Consider the following 7,698-nt stretch of genomic DNA (forward strand, 5'->3'; position numbering starts at 1 on the left):
GTAATGCATATATTTAACTTTATTAAGTGGAAATTCTCCAGATAAGGTAAATAAAACCAGTCTCGCTAGATCATTAGAGGTAGTTTGTGCTAATACTTCTACTCCGTCTGCTATTCCTTGTGGCCTGATAAAATATGTGAGTTTGAATTCTGCAACCCTCTTTCACCTGAGGGTGGGAGTTTTCCTCATCCTAAATTCATCATTTGATGTCATTTATCATCCCAAAGCAGAGAAATAGTTCTGAGTAATCAGAGCCCAAGAAAATCTGTCTTGGGTTTCCTCCTGTCACTCCGTATTTCATTTTAGAAAAGCATTTCAAGAGTTGGTTGGCAAGCTCTCATGGAGTTTCACATGTCTCTTTTTTTCCCAACAAGTTGATCCTTCTTTTCTCCCATGACTTTCCAGCAACGGGGTAAATGTAGGGAACTTTCCTTTCTTAAATGAATTATTGTTGGATATTATTATTATTTAGAGCAATTATTGCCACCAAAGCTTGGAACAGACGGCAATTACAAAATCCCCAATGTTGCAGTAAACAAAATTGACACGACAGGTGGGTAACTAAAATCTCAGCTTTTACATTAAAGGATTGCATCTGCAACAATTTGGATACTTGAGCTTTAGAACCAGTCAGAAAATATAGAAACAATGAGAAAGTTTGGTAGCAAGGTACAGTGGCAATGAATTTACAGGCCTTGCATTTTTACCCAGGTACAAAGTCTTGCAAATGATCCCAAGTGATCATAGCTCTGGACTAAAGCCACTGCTGGGCTGTCAGACAAGAGCCCTTCATGTGCCATGGAGACTGCTCCAGCACAGACAGCAATATGTGCTTAAGTGTTACTGGCAAGGGAATAGATCAGGTTTGTATGAGATTATCTCTTTTATTCATTAAACATGAAACTCAGCCAACTGAACATTTAAAAATGTGTCATAAATACGATTGACTGGTGCTAATGGTTGATACAGGGTGCTGCCAGCGTCCTAAGTATCAACCAGGTACCTTCTTAAAATATATGCAGTTTTTTGCAGTTCTGCTGGTGTTATTGCAGGAAGCTGCAATTTCTTGACGTGTTTTGTAAAATTCTTGGACATGGCACCAAGTGCCCCAATGACAATGGGTATCACGGTTACATGTTTCATCCATAGCCATGTAGTTTCGATAGCCAGGTTGTGATATTTCGTGATTTTTTCCCCCAGATTTTTTCTTCGATTCTGGCGTCTCCTAGTACTGCGATATCAATAAACTGTACGCTTCGGCCAGGGGTGAATCTAAATTTTTTTGCTACTGGTTCTGTGGGTGTGGCTTGGTGGGCATGGCTTAGTGGGGGTCATGTGACTGGGTGGGCGTGGCTATGTAAACATGTGACTGGGAGATCAAAAGACAGAAACTCACTAACAATGTCCTGCTGGAGCAGGGTTGGATTAGATGACCTCCAGGCCCATTGAAGCCCTGGATTATTTTCTGAAGCTGCGTCTAGTACCAGGTTTGTACTCCTTCCTTCCTTCCTTCCTTCCTTCCTTCCTTCCTTCCTTCCTTCCTTCCTTCCTTCCCTCCCTCCCTCCCTCCCTCTCTTTCTCTCTCTCTCTCTGTCTCTCTCTCAAAAATGAACCCCCCCACAGATCCCATTTTTTCTCCTAGCCTACTTGAAGCCTGCTAGCCAAACCAAAAAACGGGGAGGGGGGGGAGTCCATTTTTCCTCCCAGCAGGCTTCAGGGAAGTTTTTTTTTTCAAGAGGCGACTGGACTTTCTGTTTTTTCTTTGAAGATGTTTTACTTCTCATCCAAGAAGCTTCTTCAGATCTGACTGGATGGTGGGGAGCTGAAGAAGCTTCTTGGATGAGAAGTGAAACATCTTCAAAGAAAATCCAGAAAATCCAGTTGCCTCTTGAAAAAAGCATGTTTGGGACAACCATGACTTGGATGACTGAGAATCTCCATAGATAAACAGGAAAGAGACGATTCTCTTCCCCATGCTGTCCATTATTTTGGTTTTTAATTTTTATTTAATTTTCACTGTTATTTGCATATTTCAACTTTTATTACATTGTAAGGTGTATTAACTAAGATTAGCGGCACAGAAATCCTATAAACAAACAAACAAAAAAATAAAATGTCACTTATATAGGACAATACCTATTGAAGGAATGGTTTTAAAACAATTTTCTTATTAGCCCATGATGACATTGGAACCCTTTTTAATTAAAAAAAGGACCAGTATTTGGGCTTTCTTTGTTCTCCTTCACCATGGCATAAGAAAAATCTAATAGGATTTTTCCATGAGATGCTCTGCTTCTCTTACAGCAGATGCAAATCTTAATAACATCTGGGATCCATTTTTAAATCCACAATTCTGTGACATGTTGAACCAAAATCCAGACAAAATCAGCCCAGCCACCCTGTCGTGTCTTATTGATCTTCCCATATCCTTTAATAGCCAGCATTTACTAATAAACTGCAATATGTAGCTCTTGCAGTTTAGAGTTACGTACCCATAACTAAATAACTTTGTAATCAATGACAGGCCATTTTCAGTTGATGCCTTAAGACTGCTTTGTCTTTGAAGAACAGAAAATGGTGCTTATTGAGACAGGCTGTGACTGGAATTAACAAAAGGTCCTGGTATTCCAACAAGGAAGAGAGTTACTAAGAGTCTACCAACACCATTTGCCAACACTCTATTGACAATACTACCTGGTCTGGCCTGGAGAAAACCAGAGGGCCACAAGCTGTCCGCAAACAATTAATTGTATACATTTTACTCTGACATCTAGTACTGTCTGGATCATCGCAGCCTAGATCTGGAAACCCAGCCTTTTGGTTTTATTGCTTGGCACCTTGTTAGATTCAGAAGCTAAATGGAGTCAGGGTGGATTAATACTCAGATAGGAGACCACTAGGGGATCACAAGACTGTAGACTATATTGGGAAATCAAAAATCATTCCCAGATCATCCCATCCCATCATGGCAGTGGCAAACCACATCCATTTATGTCGCCAAGAAAGCTACACATAGGATGAAAATCTCAGCTTGAAGAAGATTTTACATTTCCTTATACAGATGTTTAGATTTGCAGGCTTAAAAACCTGACAGTTCTCTACTCTGCACAAGTAGGAGGGACTTTTGTTTTATGCTCCCCGCCCCCGCCACGTCTCATAATGTAACCACAGGTTTCTCTGAACACAGGCAATTCTTGGCCTCATAATGCTAGGCCAAGAAGCCTACTTTTGCCAGAAACTCCATGCTGAAATAGCACTAAAGCCACACTAAAGCTTGAACCTCCGTTTCACTTTGGGGTAGTTTTTCAAAAGCTCCTGTTGTCTCAAATTGTCTCCCTCCCCTCCTTCTTGTTTCTTGCCTTATCAGATACTGCAGATCATAATAAGAGTAATGCAGCCTGAACCCCCAGATTCCAGAAATTCCTGGCTAACCACGCATAATCAAATGGAAAGAAGCTCTAAGGAACTCTGACAACCTTTTTAAGGGACCCGCAGATTTGAAACCTTAACCTGTCATGGGTTTAGAGAGATGAAAGGTCAGCAAAACAGGTCATTAAGTGGTTGGGGGTTTTTTTTGGTTTTTTTATCTGGAGAATTAGAGTGAAAGAACCAATTAGAAGGAGAGAGTGTCACACGGAGATTGTGTTGCAGTCTTTTTCTTTTTTCTTTTCATTACACTTCAGAAACATTACAGTGAATATATTTCCTCCCCACACCCCCAAATCTTAATAGTTTGTACTATTCTACGTAAACTGCATTCCACCACTTCCTTCACAGCTATTCATTTATGAGGTCTAGCAGAATAAGTTTTTCTTCCAGATCACATTCATTCTAAATGTTGCACAGTAAGGCCTGGTTCTCTCATTATCATAATTCACTGGAGTGTAATGTGTAACTAACATACTTATGAATTTCTAATTTCACACATATTCATGGCAGTCTGAGATGACACAAATTCGTATTTTCTGATCCAGTGTCAGCTCTTCCGTTCGAAATAAAACCTACACTTTCATTTCTATGCACATATTCATCGGTTTCATTTACATGATCAGTTCACCTTCATCCAGACCTATCACAATGAAACATTTAACAGCTCTCCATATTTGGATGTTGTATTATATTTATAATAATTCAGTAATGATCTATAATAATATAATGATCTGATATTGTTAATAATGCTTCAGAACACATGTGTGTTTGAATATCCATCTCAAATAACAGACAAGTCCACTGGATCTGAAACAGGCGAGGCAGTTCAGTTTCTGTGAATTTTACAACATTCAAAGCTCTTTACAGTGTTTATGCAAAGTGATTTAACAGCACAATTTATACTGATTATAGAACAATGTAATTATACAAATAATGCAAAATACAGCTATTGTAATGAGACGGGGAAAAGAAATGGCTCAGCTGTGAAAACAGAAGAAAAATAACAGCATCCCTTACAATAAGTGAAGAGTAAAATAACTATCCTTCTGTGCCAAATTTATCACCAACTGAAAATATTTAGAGGTTATTTCTTGGCCCGCTAAATTACTAAATTATTTGTATACCGTACTCTGCTCATGCTTCCATTTTACTTAGTTTGATGCAGATTTAGAATGATTTGCAAATTAATTTTGTCTTCTTGTATATTGAGGGTGGGCACAACTTACTTAATTTATAATAAATGCAATTAGAGAAATGAATGAGCTATCAGGATTTTTAAAGTATGATCCATTGGTATTGGCTTAATTTGTAATCCTGGTTATTATAAATAACAAAGAACTTTGGCTATATGGAATGCAATTTCCCTTGCACTTTTTCTCATTATTTTATGACATATGGGTTAATATTAAATTACAATGCCTTAATTTTCAAATCAGAGCTTAATTTCTAAGTAAAAGTAAATTGCTTCTGCAGAAGTAGGTTTTGGTTTGTGTATTTTGTGTGTGTGTGTGTGTGTGTGTGTGTGTGTGTGTATTTGTTTGCTTTTAAGCAGTGGTGGGATTCAAGTAATTTAACAACCGGTTCTCTGCCCTAATGATTTCTTCCAACAACCAGTTTGCCAAACTGCTCAGAAAGTTAACAACCGGTTCTCCCGAAGTGGTGCGAACTGGCTGAATCCCACCACTGCTTTTAAGGTTTAACATATTTCATTGGTTCATTTTCTCCAAATTTGTGCTCTATTCTACATAGACCTCCACTTTCAAGTATTTCTGATCCTACATTCTAGAAGCAGCTTTAAAAGGATATGAAGCTTTTCTGTATTGGATGTTTTTCATAACTTCATAATTTTTATGAATCTGACAATAGTTCAAAATGTGGAATGCTCACACACTGCTAAAACAAAATAAATTTCTTTCTGGTTAGTGTCTGAATGGAAACTTGTTTCAGAATGCCTAAGATCCTTAAGATAACAGTCAGAAAGGTCAGAACTTTCAGAAACATTGGTATTCAGAAACACCTTGAAACCTTTATTTTCTAAGATTTGTACAGGGCTTCAAAAGAATAAGGTATAGATCCTCCATAGCCATCTTCTTGGCTTCACCCTAAAACAGATTCACAAAGAGCTAGAACTACGGTGCAATGTAATTCCCCTCCGGAATAGAAAGAAGGATATTTACTATATTCAGTTTGATTCCTTCTTTACTGGAATTGTAGTTTTGACACTTTGGCTCACCAATAAAATCTCTCTGACCTGAAGTTGACTTTTGATTAGACTATTAAATAGGAACAACACTCACCACACGACCATTCTCCACCTCCCAAATTACATTGAATTTATCTCTAAACTATTAAAATACTTTCATCTTATTTGACTAAGTCTCCCATAAATTATTTGTACTTATACAAAGCCAATAAAAAGTCTGGCTACAATATTCAACATTCCAGTTGAGCCTCAGTGAGGGGAATACGAAGTCAAACTCTCTAATGGGGTGCTATCATATTGGTATATTTGAGAGGAGGGGAGAGAGATGATAGATAGATAGAAAGATGATAGATAGGTAGATAGATAAATGATAGATAAATAGATGATAGATAGATATAATTCTATCTATATCTATCTAAAATATCTGCTGCAAATTCTGTGTAACATCAGGAAGGGTATCCGTCCAGCAAAGGGCATCACCCCAACTATATCCTGAATTAAAAGGGAATTTAAGATAGATGATGATAGATACAGATAGATATTTAAAATAATTATTGCACAGTCTTCTACAGCCAATTTACAGCCTTCCTAATGTGTTGGATTATAACTCTCATAACCCCAAATGGCATTTCTTGAATTACATTATGGGAATTGTAATTTCAGCTATTAAGAGAGCACCAGTTTAGCAAACCTTAGAGAGGGTTTATAAAAAAATACAAAGTCCTCTGAGACTTAAGAATTATTTACATATAGATACAAATTGAGCCTTCCATGAAAATTTATAGCACTTAAATTCCTGATCTCTGATTGCTATAGGCTTTCATTTTGGAGTCTCTAAACATCAACAAAATCACTTTCTGCTATAACTCTTCTTTCTCTCTTTCCCCCTCCCTTCTCCCCACTTTCCTGTCTCTCTTTTATCCATCCATCCATCCACCCATCCATCCATTCATCCATCCATCTCCTACCTAACAAGAGAGTAAATATGAATCTTCCTGTTGCCTCTGTATCATGGTGAACCATCCCTTGCTATCATCAAACACACAGTTATGCTAGCTATCAACTCATTTTATCACATTTTAAGAGGGGTGATTCTAGGATAGCTCAATTTAGAGTTACCAAATGAAAAGGGATTCACTTCTGAAAGCTGTAATGGATTGATCAAAAGCATGGACTTCCTTTTTACAAGTTGCTCCTTGGTCAATGCAAAATTTGGAGCATTATTTTTTCAACTTCTGTACCATTAGCTTTGAATGTGATGCTGGGGGTCTTGTCTCTGCCCCGTGAGTATTGCTTTTGCGCCAAGGCCAATTTATGGTTATATTATTGGCTAGATATTTGGTGATTCCATTGTTCTTCAGAACTGCTTATTGGCGAAAATAGGAAGGCACAGAAGCCACATTTGCACTGATTGAGGAATACAATTTGGAAAAATTCCAGGCTGCAATTAAGCCAAGCTACATATAGGGGTCTACACAGCTTTTCTTTCCTGTTTATATGGAAAAGACACAGATGTTCCATTTATTAATTTAATTTATTTCAGGAAGAGGCAACAGTGCTGACCTTTTGAGTGGTGGAGGATACATTCTCTGCAGAAAGAAGGGCCAGATCTGAAAACAGTTAAAAAGTGTGGGTGGGTGAAGAGAAAAACTAGTTGAAAAACAACAACAACGAAGGATAAATTTTTCATGCCTGGTAGTTATACTTAAAAGGGTTTCAAAATGTTGCCTTTTATAAAATATTTGACAACCCTAAAATATTTCAACAATAAAAAAAATATGTGGGTTAGGAAATGAGCCAGCAGCACTTAAGGGCAGCTCTTCTGGCTTGTGTACAACAAAGGTTGGGTACTGACTTCCTGTTATATCTGATTTAATCAATATCCTGGCCTTTCAGCTGAGACAGGACCATGTCCTATAAATTGCATTTGTGAGTGACTTTGCATCTAGTTTTTCCTTGAGATCCCAAAATAGATCTATTTACATTTACCTAGCAGCTATGCTTCTGGGCAGGGTTTCCTGGTGTGCAGTGACACCTTAGAGCAGGGGTGTTAAACTTGCGTTGTT

Source organism: Ahaetulla prasina, chromosome 1 (assembly GCF_028640845.1).
Source record: "Ahaetulla prasina isolate Xishuangbanna chromosome 1, ASM2864084v1, whole genome shotgun sequence".
Classification (NCBI taxonomy): Eukaryota; Metazoa; Chordata; class Lepidosauria; order Squamata; family Colubridae; genus Ahaetulla; species Ahaetulla prasina.